A 19,258-nucleotide genomic window follows, 5' to 3' on the forward strand; every position below is an offset into this window, starting at 1 on the left:
CCCCAAGAGAGAGCACAGACGGCAGGGGTGTGAGACTCAGTCCACAGGACCATCCAGCTGTACATCTGGATGTTATCGAGCCCTCTCCAGCACTAAAAGAGACATTTGCCAGGGTATTACAAGACACATAAACTCGAGCCATTAAATGGAACCCACACAGGGCATAAGATAGGAGCGCCATGGCTCAGCAGCCTGGTGGTCGGTCACCCTGACCTCCACTAATGTGATTGTTGAAGACGTTAACTCCAGAGTCCCCTCCTCTCTTCCTGTCACTCCTTTCTGGGGAGAAGCCCCAATCCTGAAGCTACTGGGGGCTCTGCCCTGCATCGTCTTTAGCATGAATGCAGCTGTGGTTGAAAGGTGTTCATTATAGACAAGACCCTCCCATCACCCAGGATAGTCCAAGAGTTTTAGCAGCCATGAACCATCTGTCTGCACAGTCCCGTGAAGTGGCCCGTGTACTTGTGCAAAGCCCTGCTCACACTGGTCCTGTAGTAGATGATGCAGTAGAGCCAGCAGCCTGCTCCCTGCAGAGCACACATCAGGGAGGGCTGGGAGCAAGACGCTTTAATTCACTGTGTGACCTTGAATTCTGCTGGACTCTGACCTATGACACAGAGGACTCAGGAGACCAAAGGGTTTGCTCACTAGTAGAGTGCATGAGGCCCTGGGTTCTAGCTGTCACTTTGATTCCAAATGCAGACTTTACCTTGGCAAGGACTTACATTCCAAACTGAAGTTTAAAAGAACAACTGAGAAGAAAATACACGAATCATCTTATTAAAATGAAGATTCCAGAGATCAGGGGTACAGCTTGGTAGCAGAGCATGTGCTTAACATGCACCTTACCCCGGTTCCCATCCCCAGCACCAAAGCAAATAAAATAAAGATTGTGACTAAATAGGTTGGGGTGGGGCTTAAACTGCCATTTCTAGCTCACTTCAAGGTGACACCTCACTGTTGGTCCAAAGAGCACCCCAGAAGTAACAGGCGTGCTGTCTCAGTGCTTGGAGAAGCAGGCACCAATGAGAGGACATGCAGAAAGAGCCAAAAAGCCATAATGCAGATACGACCTTTGGTTCATCTTCCAGGGATATTGGCCTCTTCTGAGCATGGATTGCTTGTTGCTTTCCCTGACTGCAGAATCCAAGTTGGTCAGCCACCTCATGACCAAGTTCCAGAGGCGACTGAATGCCCAGTCCAGAAACACAGATTCCACCGGTGTAGCACTAGATCAGGAGACATTGTAGGAACCCTGACGGTGCCGCTAGTCAGTTACAGTTGCCATCACCCTCTGAGCTGCTAGTGTCTAAAGACCAGTAGACAAGAAGAGGTACTGCTGCATGCTCAATGAGACCGACCTTGACACTTGCCTTAGCCCACAGGGGTGTCTAACTTGCTCCCATACTGGACATTCAGGGAGGGCACATCAGTTTCCACTGGTGTGTAGGAGTCTTGTGCAGACAGCAACAAACCATCCCCACTTGCTCATTCAATGCCCGTTCTGTACTGGGCGCTTGCCGTGGCCATCAACAAGTGGTCCAAACACCACACACCATGCCTGCTCCCGCGTCGGTGTTCAGCCACTTGCTTCTGCCCCATCCCAGCTCACCTCACATTCCCAACCCTTCACTCAAGCATCTGACCAAATGTCCAAGCTTTTGGCCCTTTTCCAAGAATGCGTATAGATATAAGTGCACTGCTTTGAACCACTGTTTCTTATACACAAAACAGACAGCCAAGCACTGCTCACAGCTCTGCCCACAGGTAAGGTTTTTCCCTTAAATTTTTGTTCACATTTATTTATTTATTTATTTATTTATTTATTTATTTATTTTGAGGGGGTAAGAAGATTTTCATGAGGCAGTGTGTGTTTTGAGGTCAGAGGGAAAACCTATAGGAGCTGGGTCTCACCTTCCACCATGTAGGTTCTGGGAATGTAATTCAGGTCATTACCATGATATCATTGATATGTGAAAGAATCAGAGATATGGGAACCCATTCCAGATGATGTAGACAGAAGTTTCTGAACCACCTGGTTCCGCAGCTGTTCAGTCCCAAAGAAACACACAGAGGCTTACATTAATTATAAATTGTTTGGCCTTTTAGCTCAGTCTTATTATTAACTAACTCTTACAACTTAAACATACTTGTCTATGTTTAGCCACATGGCTTGGTAACTTTTCTCAGTGCAGCATTCTCATCTTGTTTCCTCTGTGTCTAAGTGGTGACTACAGACTGAGCCTTTCCTCTTCCTGGAATTCTCCTAGTCTGGTGACCCTGCCTATACTTCCTGAATGGCTCCTGGCCAATCAGCATTTTATTAAACCAGTATGAGTGAAAAAAATCTTTACAGAGTACAAGAGCATTATCCCACAGCACTTCACCCTTTTTTCTTTTCAAAACAAGAACTCTAAATCTAATCTCCTTTGTTTCACTTTTTTCCTGACCATTATCCATAGCAACTTGTAACCAACACTCTAAACAAAGACAAACATCCATAATCCTTTTATGGGGAATGTGGGCTTAGTTTTCTAGCCTACTTCCTGCTGATTTGGGGTGCTGATCTTCTTATGGGTACCTAAAGAAAATTTAGGATTATGGTCAAGTCCTGACTGGAATATTCTGTGAGCCTGGATCATCTCAGCCAGCAATATTGAGAACTCAAAAAGAAACTACAACAGAGGTATTCTGAAATGTTGGATCATCTGGACCATACATTCCCATTGGAGATTCTTCAGGTTGTCTTCCTTGATCAAACCTTATTTTTCTTAACCCTGAATGAATCTACAGCCTCTCATTTCCTGTGGAAACAAAAGCAAAACCTCTTTTCCAAAGTAACATATCTTTTGACTTAATTTTGAAGTCAAGGCATTTTCAAAATATGTAGGTTGGATTAATCCAGCAGCATTCATAATCAAATGTCTTTTGTCGCTCTTTCCTCAGTAGTCAAACAATTCAAGAAAACAGTAACATATAGTCTCCAGATTCTCTTTGTATTTTCCATCTTTACATAGCCATTTTTTAAAAAAAATTGTTTTTTTCTTTTTTAACTTTTGGATTTTGGAGACAGGGTTTCTCTATGTATCTTTGGTTGTCCTGGAACTCACTCTGAAGACCAGGCTGGCCTCGAACTCACAGAGATCTGCCTGCCTCTGCTTTCCAAGTGCTAGGATTAAAGGCGTGCACCACCACATCCAAGTACTCTTTTTTTTTTAAAGGATTTTCTCTATCCTTTTTCTTTTCTCTCCCAAGCCTACCTATATTTTTAAACACACTATACACCATTTAGAGGTTTTTTTCATATGAATCTCTCTTTACTGTATATCACTCTTTTTCTGACCACATGAGTCTAATTTGTTAAGCAATATGGCTAGGATTAAAACCGAGGCTTTGATGGCTGGCTCCATCCATTCCTTGACTTCCTGAGAGTCTAGCTTCAAGGCAGGAGTATTGGCAGAAGCCATGTTTATTGTCACAACTCTGTTGTAACATGAAGGACTGCTCGTTGGGGTTTCTGTCTTGCCCTGTACCCCACAGCCGGCATGTCTCAAAGAAAATCACAGAGTCTACATTAAGTTATAAACTGATTGGCCCATTAGCTCAGTCTTCTTATTAGCTCTTGTAGCTTATATTAACCCATTGTTCTTATCTATGCTAGCCACACAGCTCAGTACCTTTCACAGCTGGGCAAGTTACATCTCGCTTCTCGGTGGTCTGGGCAGGAATGGCGGAGGGAGCTTCCTATCTCCCAGAATACTCCCGTTCTCTTTGCTCCACCTCTACTTCCTGTCTGGTTTTCCCCGCCTATACTTTCTGCCTGGTCAATCAGCATTTATTTAAAATATGATTGACAGAATACAGACAATTCTCCCACACCACTCTGTGACATTTCTAGGTCCATGCCACCACCAAGAAGCCTGCTGCCAGCTGCTCATAAACACCACTTAAGTGTTTGGTGGCAGGGCCTCTTAAAAGAGCCACCATGCGCATTTTACTGCTAATGCTGAGGCAGGAAGCCTCTCTTAAAGGAACCACACCTCTGCTTGCCTCTAGCAAACAAAGCCTACTGTAGAAAAGATGATTACCAAGAAGCTGTGTAACTCTGTTCTTGTCTGTCTGAAAATCCTTATTTTTAAAGCTTTGTCAGGCTTTATGTGGAAATTCTTGCCAAACATTTGAATGCCATTTGTAAAAGGGAGACTGCACTTTCATTTCCTGGCTACCCACACAGAAACTATATTCATTACAACACTGTTTGGCCAATGGCTCAGGCATATTCCTAGCTAACTCTTACATCTTAAATTAAGGCATTTCTGTTAGTCTATGTGTTGCCACATAACAGTGGCATTACCTCATTTTCTACATGTCTTGTTCCCTCAGTGGCTGGCTGGCATCTGCTTGACTCCACCTATTCTCTGTATTTATGTCTTCCGGATTTCCTACCTGGCTTTACTCAGGAAGGTTGTTTCCCAATTTTCTGAGAAATTGCCACACTCTCATCCAAAGAGGTTGTACCAGCCTGCATTCCTACCAACAATGCAGAAGTGTTCCCTTTCCCCCACAACCTCTCCAGCATAAGCTGTCATCAGTGTTTTTGATCTTGGCCATTCTTACAGGTGTAAGATGAAATCTCAGAGTTGCTTTGATTTGCATTTATCTGATGACTAAGAATGTTGAACATTTCCTTAAGTGTCTTTCAGCCATTTTAGATTCCTCTGTTGAGAGTTCTCTGTTTAGGTCTGTACTCCATTTTTTTTATTGGATTATGTGATCTTTTGGTGTTCAATTTCTTGAGTTCTTTGTATATTCTGGAGATCAGACCTCTGTCTGATGTGGGGTTAGTGAAGATCTTTTCCCATTCTCTAGGCTGTCATTTTGTCTTGTTGACCATGTCCTTTGCTTTATAGAAGCTTTTCAGTTTCAGGAGGTCCCATTTATTAATTGTTTCTCTCAGTATCTGTGCTGCTGGGGTTATATTTAGGAAGCTGTTCCCTGTGCCAATGTGTTCAAGTGTGCTTCCCACTTTCTCTTCTATAAGGTTCAGTGTTTCTGGCTTTATGTTGAGGTCTTTGATACATTTGGACATGAGTTTTGTGCACAGTGATAGATATGGGTCTATTTTCACTCTTCTACATGTTGATATCCAGTTATGATAGCACTACTTGTTAAATATGCTTTCTTTTTTGCTTCTTTATCAAATATCAGGTGTTGGAAGATGTATGGATTGATATCCGGGTCTTCTATTTGGTTTCATTGGTCCTCCTATCTGTTCTTATGCCAATACCAGGCTGTTTTCAGCACTGTAGCTCTGTAGTAGAGTTTGAAGTCAGGGATTGTGATGCCTCCAGAAGTTCTTTTATTGTACAGAATTGTTTTGACTATCTTGGGTTTTTTGCTTCTCCATATGGAATTGAGTACTGTTCTTTCAAGGTCTTTGAAGAATTTTGCTGGGATTTTGATGGGCATTGTGTTGAATCTATAGATTGTTTTTTGGTAAGATTGCCTCCATGGCAACTCTTATAAGGAAAACATTTATTTGAGGTGGCAGTTTACAATTTCAGAGGTTCAGTCCATTATGGTGGGGAGCATGGTGGTGTGCAGGCGGACATGGTACTTGAGAGGTAACTGAGTGTCCTACATCTTGTAACTGAGTGTTCTACATCTTGCAGGAAACAGGAAGTTCACTGAGACACTGGGTGATATCTTTAGCATAAGAAACCGCAAGCCCCGCCCCCACAGTGACACATTTCCTCTAACAATGGCATACACCAACAAAGTCATACCTCCTAATAGTGCCACTCCCTATGAGATTATGTGGCCAGTTACTTTCAGACAGCCATACACAGTGAGCACTAGGCAAGCCTGAGGTTGTTTACTGTCTCCCTTCAGGGCCCATTGTGTATATCTATAGGGCTCAGACTAGTCACAAAGTGGAGAAGTAGGGGCCAGTGCCACGAAATTCTTTCAATTACCTGTGGTAGCACTAACCTGTAGCAACCAACCGTTGCAGGGAGACACCATTTTTATTTATGTCCGTCATAGGCAGGGCAGCAGACTGACAACTCGGAAGAAGTTTTGCTCCTCAGATTGTCAACAGATGGATCATGATAATGCTTTCAGTCTAGGTGTTAATGTCACCTTGAGCTCCATTCTGCTGTTGTTTGACATTGTTATTGCCCCTTCTCTTCCCTATGAATAATCACACAAGTGAATGGCCATACAGGTCCCTGTGTTAGTTATTTTTCAAATGGCATTGACAGTGACAACTCAAGGAAGGAGTGTTATCTCACAGCTGAAGGGCACAGCTGGAGGTCGCAGCTGGAGGGCACAGCTGAAGGGAGAGTGTGTGGCAGGAGGATGCATGTTGGTGCACAGCCTGCCTTCCCCTTTTCATCACGGGACTCTAGCCATAGGGTGGGGCTACCACAATCAGAATGGACCTTCAACTCTCAGTTAAATCTTTCTGGGTTTACATGATGATTTAAAACCCCATGGTTGTCAGTGGAGGTGACCACACCATCATGGCCCCTGTTACAGTCTGTGTATGAAGTGTTCCTCAAAGGCTTCTGTACTGAATGTTTGCCCCTTGGTCTTCTTACCTTACAATCTCTGTCACCTGCCAGAGGCACTCAGATCTGTCTGCTTCATTGAATGATGCCCACACTGGTCCAAGCTTCTACGGACCACCTCAGCAGAGACTACCCAACCCATGGTTCCCCACAAGGAGCTCTCTCATCCTCAGGGATGAGAAACCTTTCAGCCTCTTTAACTGAGTGCCCTCAAAACCCAGATTCAGGCAGTTTGGCCCTAGCCAGTTAATTCTATTCTCTGAGAGTTTAGTATTTTTCCCTTTATCTGGCCTAGCATGTCTCCAGATTATTCTAGAATTCAACTCTAATCATGGTCCTTGACAAGCCAAAGGATTAGTGAAGATACCTTTTGCCTTAGAGTTGAGGTCTCAGTTGCCCTCAGCACAGCGCACAGCAGGATGGTGGCCACCAGTGGCTCGGAGGCCAGGGAAGCCACAGTGCCAGTGTCCTCCGGGACATACATCCCTGAGCCTCCCTGATGACAGAACTCCTCAGCTGCAGCTCAGCTGACCCTGGACCTGTGCTGCTGGAGACATGGTTTCCTTATAAAGCCACCACGGAGACCCCTGGCCCCATCCCTTCAGGACCAGCCTGCATCACTGACTCCACAAAGCACCAAAGGAGTTCACAGTAACCAGCCAGTGAGTCCTTCAAAAGCGCCATCGCACACCTACCCCACCCCCACCCTCATCCACACAATCAAATGTGAACTGTCAGACCTGCTAGGCAAGCTCTCCTCGGTCACTTCTAGTAAGTGCATTCTGCAGCTGATCCAGAGACAGACCAGCTGCAACCCATCTACCAAGCAAGATGGTGTCTGTGGGCCCTCCTTCACAGAAAAAGGGGAAATGATGTAGGTGGGTCTTCTGTATTTCTGTTGCTTTCATTGGTTAAATAATAAAGAAACTGCTTGTCCTGATAGTTCAGAACATAGGTGGGTGGAGTAGACAGAACAGAATGCTGGGAAGAAGGCAATGAGGCAGACACCATGGCTCTCCTCTCCCAGATGGACATGGGTTAGAATCTTCCCAGTAAGCCACGACCTCGTGGTGATATACAGATTATTAGAAATGGGTTAATTAATATGTGAGAGTTAGCCAATAAGGGGCTGGAGACAACGGGCCAGGCAGTGTTTAAATGAATACAGTTTCCATGTAATTATTTCGGGTGTAAAGCTAGCCATGTGGGAGCCGGGATCCTGGCGGGAACGCAGCCCACCGCTCCTTTTTGCAACAATCTCCTCACCCCTTTAGATTGCTTAGGCCATTTCAGATCCTCACAGAACAGACACCAAGCCAGGATCTGACATGCAAGAGATCAGGGAAGGCTGTGTGGAGGATGGAGGACCGTCAGAGAAGGCTGTGCGGAGGATGGAGGACCGTCAGGGAAGGCTGTGCGGAGGATGGAGGACCGTCAGGGAAGGCTGTGCAGAGGACCGTCAGGGAAGGCTGTGCGGAGGATGGAGGACCGTCAGGGAAGGCTGTGCAGAGGATGGAGGACCGTCAGGGAAGGCTGTGCAGAGGATGGAGGACCGTCAGGGAAGGCTGTGCGGAGGATGGAGGACCGTCAGGGAAGGCTGTGCGGAGGATGGAGGACCGTCAGGGAAGGCTGTGCAGAGGACCGTCAGGGAAGGCTGTGCAGAGGACTGTCAGGGAAGGCTGTGCGGAGGACCGTCAGGGAAGGCTGTGCAGAGGACTGTCAGGGAAGGCTGTGCGGAGGACCGTCAGGGAAGGCTGTGCAGAGGACCGTCAGGGAAGGCTGTGCAGAGGACTGTCAGGGAAGGCTGTGCGGAGGATGGAGGACCGTCAGGGAAGGCTGTGCAGAGGACCGTCAGGGAAGGCTGTGCGGAGGATGGAGGACCGTCAGGCTCCAGGAATACCTTCTCAAGCCACTTGCAAGTTGTGACAGATCACCTGGGCTTGGGATACAGTACTTGCCTGGCATATATGATGTCCTGGGTTCAATCCCCAGCACCACGGCCTGTAACCCCAGCACTGAGAAGTGGAATCAGGAGAATCAGATTAAAGGTCATCCTCAGTTACATAGGTAGTTGAGGCCAGCCTAGACTAACTGTCAACATAAGACCCTGTCTCAAAAAAAAAAAAAAAATCATCTCAAAACTGTTAGGAGCTCTGCATCTCTCAAGAATGGATGTCCTTAGTAACCAGCAACAGCAGCCCACAGCCACAGCGATGGACCTCAGAGCAACCCCACCATTGGTCAGGGCCCTCAGGTCATGGCAATGGACCTCGGAGCAGTCTTCTCTGAGAGCTATGCTCCGAGGCACCAGTGATCTAGAGATTCAGCTCCCCTGAGCTCTCTGCCCAGAGGAAAAAGGGGCCAGCATTTTCTACCCGCTATCAGCGTACACAGAAGCGCCTAGGCATGAGCAGCCAGCCCCCCCTTCTCTGCCATCAGCATATACGAAGCTCCTAGCCATGAGCAGCCACCACCCCCCACCCCCACCTCCCGCTCCTTCTCTCAGCCTCATTTATTTCACCTAGAAGTGAGGAATGAAAGCAGAGAAGATGGTCTGGCTCCGTGGATAAAGGAATCTATCACCAAGCCAGAGGCCCTGAATTCAATCCCTAGGACCCAAGCATGGAAGGAAAGAACCGCCTCCTCACACGTTTCTCTGACCTCCATATGTGTGCGGTGGGCGCGGGCATTCATGTAACACACATACACACACACACACACACACACACACAAAGTAAATGCAATAAAAAATGATATTTTAGCCAGGCAGCAGTGATGTATACATTTTGGGAGGCAGAAGCAGGTAGATCTCTGTTGGCTGGAGGTCAGCCTGGTCTGTAGAGCAAATTCTCTCCTAACAATGGTTTAACTGACTTTTTTAAAGTTTACAGTGATGCAGAAGCAATACAAATTGAGTTGAAAGCACAATTTAGATTCTGACCTGACATCTTTTCCCAGGCTAATGGCATGTGGGCATATCAGAGCCCCCTCTGGAGCTGAACTATAGGATGGAACCGATGGAAGCTCCTTCAGTGGGCAGGGCACCAAAGCCAGTGTGCTGTCTGCTTATCGCCCGGTCAGCATGCATTGACTAGTGGTATCAGGGCACTCGGAGGCTCTGATGGGCCCTGGAGAGACAGGTCACCTCAGGCTTGCCCTCTTACATGCTGCTGGGCAGCCACAGGACGCTGAGGTCCCCAGTTAGCGCCCATCCCCAACGCGACACTGCTGTGCACTGGGTTGCTAAGCAAGGATGCTCAGTGGGTTTGGCAGTTGACACATCTTCACCTTACACTAGTCTCTACTTAGGGTCCACTTAACAGAACAAATCCCCCAAGCCTAGGGCTGTCTGTGTGTGTAAGCTTGTACCAAATAGGGTACAAACTCTTGTCTCAAAAAAAAAAAAAAAGAAGAGGGGGCTGGAGAGATGGCTCAGTGGTTAAGAGCACTGGCTGCTCTTCCAGAGGTCCTGAGTTCAATTCCCAGCACCCACATGGTGGCTCACAACCATCTGAAATAAGATCTGGTGCCCTCTTCTGGTGCACAGGCATACATGGAGGCAGAATGTTGTATACATAATAAAAATAAATAAATAATTTTTAAAAAAAAAACAAGAAGAGTGAGACGTAGGGCACAGGTACCTCAGAGAGTGTGGGCCTGCTGCCTGGGGGGGGTGGGGGCGATGACGTAGACGTGAAAGTGACGTCATGTGCACACATAAGCAGTACTGTAAAAGGCATTGAACACACCACACCACACACACACACACACACACACACACACTACCCTGATACAGCCTTGCAGACATGGACCCACTCTCACTGGCTCCCCCTGATTGTGGTGACCTCTTGCCATCACTAGCTGAGTTAGTTGATTCGGGGAAGGGGCCGCCTGCCATGGCTGTCACTAGCTTGGCCCTAGACAAGGGGACTGGGAGCCTTACCAGGGAGAAGCAGAAAACGCATCCCTCCTCCAGGACCCCAGGATGTGGTCCTCAGCCTCCTCCCCCAACCCAAGCATAGGGTGGCACCTAGTATGAATGAACTGGTCATACAAAACCCCTCATTCAACATGCATCCATTGATGCTCCATGTTGGTATCTGTTTAGAGACTCTGGACCATAAATAAAGTCTGCAAGTGTATCCAGGACAGCCAGAGTTACTCAGGTGACGGCTGGCAGGAGTCAGCGGAACAACTACCCTGAGTGCAGAGACTCTCCGATCAGGAACTTTTATGCCGACTTCGATGCATTGGCTGAGCAAAGGTGAAGTGGGCAAAGGTAAGGGAAAGAAGCCAAGCCAGTGTGCACTCCAGGACGAGGCATGTTCAGGGCAGGCAGGTTGGGAGCTGTTGAGGCCCAGGGGATGGGCAGGCTCAGAACTGCAGACAGCTGGGGAGACACGTGCAGGGACTGGGCCCTATGTGGTGGAGCAGAATGGATTATCGAGTACCAGAGAATGGCCATGGGAGGGGAGAGCTGGCCAAGCAGGGAGAAACCAGGCCCTGACAGGACACATGCATATCAGGGAGCCAGAGACTTTTCCGGGTTAAATGACCTTGTCTAAGGTCACACATCAGGGCCTAATGGAGCTAGGATTTAAGCCCAGAACTGTCTAATTGTATCTTGTGTGCCCTTTCCCCAGCTAGACTAGAAAGGAAGGCGGGAGGGGGGGGCTGAGAATGATGACTGTGACTCCTGCCTGGCCAGGCTGCTTGGACAGCTGTTCAAAGCCAGGAGTCCCCTCCTGAAGACCAGACAGGACATGAAATTCCTTCTGTAAGAGGGAACTTGAGCCTCATCGCGGAGAACAGGGGCCCCCAGCTGACTTAGCCCCTCACACCCTCTGCCACACACAACCAGGGCACTGAAGAGACACCATCAGCCATTCTGCATGTGAGGCCCCTGACGCCCTTCCAAGAGAAGCCCAGTGCAGCCTGACCCCTGTGGCCACAAAGCCCAACCATAGCTGAGCCTTCTAGGAAATCCAGGCGTGGGCAAGGAACAAATGAACTTGCTCTGAGCTCAGGAGGTGGCGCCTTGCGACCCCGTGTGGGCCAGGCTTTCTTCTCCCCAGGCTCCTGTTGCCTCAATATCTTCTGGCTTCCGGCTTCTACTCTGCAGGCCTTGGCCTCAGCCAGCCAAGGCTTCAACAACAGATGCCTGGACAGCCCCCCACTCTGGCCACAGCAGATCCATCTCCTCATTCCCCAAGGTCCCCTGAGGTTCCATATTCAGTACAGCCCCAGCCAGAGGAATGTGAGCCATTCCCGGCATCTCCTCCCCTGTGGCCAGCCTGGAGAGGGGCTGGGGCCTCTGGGCCTTGCTGACAGGAAATTAGCTGGGCCTGGCCTTCCCCACTGCCAGCTGCTCTGCTGCCCCTGACCTGTGTTTTCTGAAACTTGATCCTGTAAATTTCAGAACCTCTTCTAGGTCCCCGGGAGGCCTGTGGATCTCTGCACGTCTAGCAAGTCTCCCGGCCACATGCAGGTTGGCCCTTCCTGCCCTGCAGAGGGCTCGACCTGAGACTGGGCCTCATCCTGGCGCTCTGTCCAAAGCAGGCCTCACTCCTCTAGGCCATCAACCCCTGATCTCCAGCGCAGCCTAGCCTGGAGTGGTGACAGTATACAAGGCTGGAGGGGCCCCCCCAAACACCACTTGTGAGGCTCACTTGTGCTGGGGCTCAGCTGGTGAGTGTTTGTGGTGCCTACACAAAGCCCTGGTTCTTTCCCCAGTCCCACATAAACCAGGCCCGGTACCAGGCTGTAATCCCAGCAGCAGCAAGGCAAGCTCAACTAGAGGCTGCAATGCTGAGGTTTGTTCTCAGGTGGGGCGGCACAGTGTGAGAGAGCTGTGCAAAGGTGGTCAGGAGTAAAGCTGGGCAGAAATCACCAGAGGGTTGGTCTTGGGGACTGAGTGACAGACATTCTAAAAAGGACCTTCTCGGTTTCCCAAGCCAAACAGTTGGCTGTGTGGTGGCCCCTCTCGCTGAGCTGCTGGCCACTGAGGGATGACCAGGGCTCAGGCTGGGGGTGGGGGTGGGTGGACAGCAAAATCTCCGAACCCCAAGGCACCAGGAGGAGAAGAAGATGAGCTTTTCCAGGGAACCTCAGAAGAGCGTAGGGTACAGAAAAGTGGGTTGAAAACTGAGGCCCAGGGCAGGACAGAAGCATCGTGAGAGTCCCCAGCCTTAAGCACACCAGGGTGTTAGGCCATGTGGTGGAAACTGAGCCAGCGTGGGGGGTGAGGCGACAGGAGGAGTAGAGAGCTTAAGAAGAAAAGGAAGGCTCCAAAGGGAAGGCCAGCCAGGTGGACAGCCTGGACCACAAGGGAAAACGCGGTCTCAAGGGAACAAGAGAGAGAGTAGGGCTCAGAGTAGGGAGGGGCAATGTAGACCGCTGTCTAGGAGGGACAGGGCCATGGGCTTGATGCCCAGATCAGAATAATTAAAAAAGCAAGAAGCTGTGGTGGGAGGATCTGGTGTCCTGGGGGTCTCCAGTGACTCTGGTGTCATGGGTGTGGGGTGGCTGGAAGCCAGGCTGTAGAACGGAGGGAGGCGAGCGGCAAGGAAGCCCGCCCAAGTGTGAAGAGCTACCTGGGGGATTTCCGTGAGACTAGGCGGGCCGTAGAAAGCGGCCTTTGTTTCCCGGCTACTAGTATGACCGGCCACAGGTAGCAAAGACCTCTGTGGGGAGGCTGACACTACCTGAGCTGGCAGAAGGACTTGCCAGGACCACTCTGCAGTGACTGAGCTGAAGGGACACACAGCCCTGGTCACCCAAAGGATGGTAGCAGCTCTGGGCCACCCCCAACCCCATCCGGCCCAAGAAATGCCAATGTAGATCCCAAGGTTAAAGAACGTGGGGCAGCTTCCTGCCACCCAGAGGGTGTCTCCAAGGTACGGTAGACACCGAGGGCTCAGAGGGACTGTCTCTAACCCCGCAAAGGAAGTCCTGGCACTGAGGTGGCAGTGGCTCTACCCTGGCTGTTCTTCATGTCCCCACAGCTCAGGTTCTGCGCACTTGCTCCTGCTGGGCCCTCTCAACTCTGAGGTCAGGGGTTAAGACGGGAGTCTCTGGTGGTGCCTTAAGTCAGCTCCGCCTCTACCCCGCGGGCCTGCTGAGCACAAGAGCTCAGAGTCTGCTAGCTGGCACCCCTCCTCCAGCCCAGAGGCTGCAGGTCCTCCCAGTCAAGAGCCTGGAACCACAACACTGATGCCTTTAGTCCAAGCCATCTCTGTCCCTGTCATGCCTGACCTAAGGAGCTTCAAACACTAACGTCCCGCTGTGGTGCTCTCCGTGTTTCTCTCCAGCCTCACTGCCCACGCCCCCGGGTGTCCTTCCGTGTCCATTCTTCCCAGGAGTCACCCAGGGCCACCACTCAGACCCCAAAGACTGTAAGTGCAGCTCGGGCCCCTCCCGAGCCCATTCTCACATGTCCAGCGATGCCCTAACCTGAAATGACTGAAAGTAAATCCCGAGCCGCAGAGGAAATCCCCAGTTCTTTAGACACAGAGACTTACGTTTCCTGTCAGTCTTAGGAGCACCCTCGGATTGAATTTGCCTTTTTTCATGCCAGAGTCTCATCTGGCAGTCGATCAAAATGCACCCTAAGCCAAGCCTCTCGCCCCAGCAAAGTACCTCAGCTGCTGGGTGAAGGCCAGGGCTTCAGATCACGTCACTTCCTACCTGCCGCCCTCACCTGTCTTCCTGTTTTGGAGCCAAAGTCCGAGGGAGGTATCAAAAAAAAAAAAAAGTGAGGTACGAACCAAGCATGGGGGGGGGGGTCAGTGACCTGGGACAGTGACCTGGCACGCTTCTGGGCTTGGGTCTTCTCAATAGCCCTCTTGGCTGCCCAAGAACCGTGCTTACGTGTAGTGTGCATGCGCACCCGGTCCCAAACCACTGTCTTAAGGTCATAACCCTTAAGGTCATAAGACTTTTACAATTTCATACTGGGCAGTGGCAGAGCATGCCTTTAATCCCAGCACTAGGGAGGCAGAGGCAGGCGGATCTCTGTGAGTTCGAGGCCAGCCTGGTCAAGAGAGTGAATTCCAGGACAGGCTCCAAAGCTACAGGGAAACCCTGTCTCAAAAAGCGAAGAGGGGAAAAAAGAAAAAGAAAAAAGCCTGCTAGTATCCAGACTTGGGGGCACGAGGCCAGCTTGAGCGACACAGAGAGAACCTCTATCTCGAAAAGAGAAGCCTCTTTTTAAAAGAAAGATGTTTTGTTTCATCTGCTGGGCACTATTCAGAATATAGGAACTTTGTGGCCTGGCATGACAGAGCGTGGTGCTGGTGCTGATTCCAGACTTATAAGGTAGCGACAGAAAGGTTAGGAGTTCGAGGCCAACCTCAGCTATACAGCCGACTTCAGGCCTGCCTGGGTTACATGAAACCTTATCTGAAGAGAGCGGGATTGAGCCGTGTACAGGTGCAAACAGCAGCGGGTGCAAGCCTGAGGGAGGAATGGGCAAGAGTGGCTAAGAGGCCAACCATGATGCTACAGGACAGCTGGGCAGAAAGTCGCTAGGGGAGGAACCCACGGGGAAACCCGAGGGCCTCAGAGGTCCTGACCTCCCTCGTCCTCATCGTCATAAACCTTGCAGGCCACCGGCAGACCAGCCCGCGTGTTCCCAGACGGTCCCCTTTCCTTCCTGGTCCTTTGATTCCCTGCACTGAAAGCCGTCTCGACTTAAACAGCTTCTTTCTGCCTGCCTACCTACTTACCTCTCCATCCTTCTGCCCACCCTTCACCCATACGTCCAGCCCTCTGTTTACAATCGACAGCCTGTGGGAGCCAACCGGACACCCATTGGCCTGTGTGGTCCCCTCCCCAGCTGTCTTGCCAAGGGTGCCGTTGCTATGGTGACACACCGGCAAAGCACCCGTCCATCACTCACTCGTCCATCACAGTCCAGCATGGAAAGTGGGGCAGGGTCTTGGAGGCCCAAGCTCATGGAGAGGCCATGGAGCAGGGCTGCTTACTGGCTGCTCCTCGTGATTTGCTCAGCCTGATTTCTTAGAGAACCCAGGACCACCAGCCCAGGGATGGCAGCACCCACCGTGGGCTGTACCCTCCCCCATCAATCACTACTAAAGAAGATGCCCTACAGGCTCGCTGATAACCCGATCTTATGGAGGCATTTTCTCAACTGGGGCTCCCTCCTCTCAGATGACTCCAGCTTGAAACAAGATAACAAAAACCAGCCAGCACCACTGGCCCTTGTCTCCCTGGCCTCTCACAGTGCCAAGCCTCAGCTGCTCTCCTTCAGGCCTTCTAAACCAGTAGCGCCCAGTTTGGCTACCAGCATTAGGTCTAACCTCGGCCCCCTCTGGAACACAGCTTCTGTGTGTTGGCCTGAGGAAACACTTCCAGAAGATTTTACCTCAACAATGCTGGTCTCTTCTTAATCACCGCTAATTTCTCAGCTCCAGCTAACCACCACCGATTATCCCTGTAACACAAAGGTTTTACTTTAATGGCTCTGGTCTCTTGCTAATCATGCCCTATTCTTCCCCAGCTGACCAGAACCACAGATTTATTTTTTTTTTCAAGACAGGGTTTCTCCATGTAACCCTGGCTGTCCTGGAACTCATTCTGTAGACCGGGGTGACTGCAAACTCAAAAGATCCGCCCAGCTCTGCCTTCCAGTGCTAGGGTTAAAGGTGTGCACCACCACACTCGGCTCACAGATTTTTATTTAAAAATATTCAAAACATACATAAAAATATGCCTCCAACATAAGGGATTCTCAGACTTCCCTCTGAACTTGACAAGCCAGGCCTCCACCATCCGCATTTCTCTCAACATTCCTGTCTCCTCCAAGCTCACCAGGCTTTGAACACTCAATGACTTTCCTAGGCCAGAGTTCCAAAGCCCTTCCACAGTCCTCCCAAGAACACACGGTCAGGTTTGTCACAGCAGTGCCCCACAATCCTGGTACTAATTTCTGTCCAGTTAGGGTAGAGTTCTTGTGGCTACTACGAAACACCACAGCCATAGTGTCTCGGAGAGGAAAGAGGAAAGGGTTTATCTTGTTCCCACTTCCATCTCTTCATCCTTGAAGACAGGCAGAACAAAAATAAAAAAAAACCTCAAACAGGGTGGGAACTGGAGGCAGAAGTTGACTCCGAGGCCATGGAGGGGTGCTGCTTATTGGCTTGCTCCCAGTGGCTTACTTATTCAGCCTACTTCTTTCTTTCTTTCTTTCTTTCTTTCTTTCTTCCTTCCTTCCTTTCTTTTTTTGGAGGGTGGGTAGGTTTTGAGACAGGGTTTCTCTGTGGCTTTTGGAGCCTATCCTGGAACTAGGTCTTGTAGAACAGGCTGGCCTCGAACTCACAGAGATCTGCCTGCCTCTGCCTCCTGAGTGCTGGGATTAAAGGCCTGCGCCACCACTGCCTGGCCAGCCTGCTTTCTTAGAGAACCCAGGACCACAAGCCCAAGGGTGACCCTATGCACAATAGGCTGGGCCTCCCACATCAACCACTAATTAAGAAGATGCCCTACAGGCTTGCCTATAGCCTGATCTTATGGAGGCATTTTCTCAGCTGAGGCTCCTTCCTCTCAGATGACTCTACCTCACATCAACTGACATAAATCAGCCAGCACACCACGAACGCACCAGTCTTTCAGAACACCCAGGTTGGGTGGACCCAAGAAGGGCGGTCTGAGCACCAGGGGGCGTGGCTGACTCCTTGCTCACCCCTAAGAAGCCCGGAGCTTCGATAGAAAAGCCGGAGTCAGATCTTTACCTCAGAAAAATGCCTGCCTGTATGCAGGACGGAGCAAGGGGGCGGGTCTAAAGGCAGGAAGAGCAACTCGGGCCAGAGAGCAATACTGCAGCTGCCCGGATGAATAAAGCCTGGGGCGGGAGTTGCTGCCCAGTCCCGGTGGATACATTTTCAGAACATGCTCACACCTAAGGCTCCGGGAATAGGAGAGTGGTCAGAGCCGGCAGATCAGGGAGTTTGCTGTGAGATTGTGTCTCCTTGGAATGTCCGAAGTTACACCCATGACTGTCTAAACACGAGCTGAATGAGGACATCAACAAGAGACATGCCAAAGTGGACGGGGGAATGTCCCCGAGGCCTCAACCCTACACAAAGAGCTACAGACAACTAAGGAACCCTGGGAGTGGAGAAACCGTCTTCCCCAGAGAGGGGCACACCACTTGACTATCCAATACCACACGGTCCATCCTGAAAATATACATTGAGTAATACCACAGACTGAGCAAGCTGTATTTAGGAATATATTATATATGTATACACACATACATATATGTGTATGTAACAACAATTAATAGGAAAAAGAAGCCATACATTTGAAGGAGAGGAGTCTATGGGGAGGCTCGCAGGGAGCAAAGGGAAGGGGGAAATGATGTAGTTACATTATAATCTCAAAAATAAAAGAAATAATAAAGAAGAAAAGATTCCAGAAACAAAGGAGTGGCCTAGGACCAAGCCCAGGCCAGAGGGCTGTTCCTGCCAGATGATGGACAGCCCAGCAGGGGGCCTGGGTTATGCAATCAGCAGGCAGGCCCTTGCCTCCCCCAGGAAGTGCCAGCCAGAGGCAGTCCTCCGTGCACCTCTCCCGCCTTGTCCCACAGACCCAGATGCCAAGCAAGTGCCACTGGCAGGGTCCAGCCCCACAGTTCAAGCCTGGCCATGGGGAACTGGGCCTCTGTTCATTTTCTCCAGGCCCTCAGAGGCTGGGACTTGGGCCCAGTGAAGTCACTGCCTGGGAGGCAGCCCTGGCTCCCTGCCCACCCATGGAGGCTATATTTGGAGTCAGCCAACTCCCTGCAGACACAGAGCTGAGACCCACCCTGAGGAGCTGCCCTGACCAATTTTATCAAGAGTTGTCGCCCATCTCTTCATCTGTCTATCCATTCATTGTGCTCGTCCGTTCATCCGGCAAACACTTACCGGCCCCTAGGATGGAGTAGCCGGTACCCTGGGCTGTATTTCGGGCACACATCAGTGTGTGACCATGTGGGTATTTGCATCTAAATGGGGCTGGCAGAACACACTCTTGGTGCCCTTCCTCCGAGTCGGCTGGCTGTGGTGACTCACGGTCAGGTGCACCCCGTCTGTATGTACCTGCGCACACATGCAAGCTGGCACGTGCTCCCCAAGCAATGCTAATGACTAAGCTGCACAGGGCATCTGGGTACCTGTGTGGATATGTCTGTGGGTGCAGCCCTGAGTACCGGCTCTTGTTCCCTGGGGCTGTGACTCAGGAGCACATGGTGACCCAGCAGCCCACAGGCCGGCTGTGACTTTTCAGCTTCCAACAACTTGCCAAACCAAATAGACAGTGTTGGGTGTAAATATTCTCTCCCAGAGCGTGCCTGGAACACTGCGGGGCCAGGTGACCTCAGGAGGCCCGAAAGCTGTAGTGGGTTCTTCTCCAACAGTAGTGGCCATGGTCCCCTGCCTTGACCCCCTCAGCCTCTCTGCTGGTGCCTCCTGGAGATAACTCTCCCCTGACCCCATCATCATATACACAGGGACCCCAGGCAAGACTCACACACACGGGGACCCCAAACTCAGAGTCACACACACAGGCACACCAGGCTCAGAGTCACACACACAGTGACCCCAGGCTCACACTCACACACACGAGGACACCAGGCTCACACTCACACACACAGGGACCCCAGGCTCACACTCACACACACGGGG

At 50.4% G+C, this 19,258-nt stretch overlaps 1 long non-coding RNA gene across 2 annotated transcripts in view; it reads right to left on the bottom strand.

Annotated features, from left to right (window-relative positions):
• Positions 1 to 18,833, bottom strand: part of LOC146893415 (uncharacterized) — a 37,492-nt gene extending 18,659 nt beyond the window's left edge. The window contains exons 1-2 of one of the 2 annotated variants that reach the window (XR_015003017.2): positions 18,500 to 18,833; positions 15,958 to 16,026 (exon numbers count right to left, since the gene is read on the bottom strand). This is a non-coding gene — a long non-coding RNA (uncharacterized LOC146893415). The remainder of the gene's footprint in view (positions 1 to 15,957; positions 16,027 to 18,499) is intronic. The other variant, XR_015003018.2, reaches the window with a different exon arrangement.
• Between the last annotated feature and the right edge of the window lie 425 nt (positions 18,834 to 19,258).

This window comes from Myodes glareolus, chromosome 7 (assembly GCF_982192425.1).
Source record: "Myodes glareolus chromosome 7, mMyoGla1.1, whole genome shotgun sequence".
NCBI lineage: Eukaryota > Metazoa > Chordata > Mammalia > Rodentia > Cricetidae > Myodes > Myodes glareolus.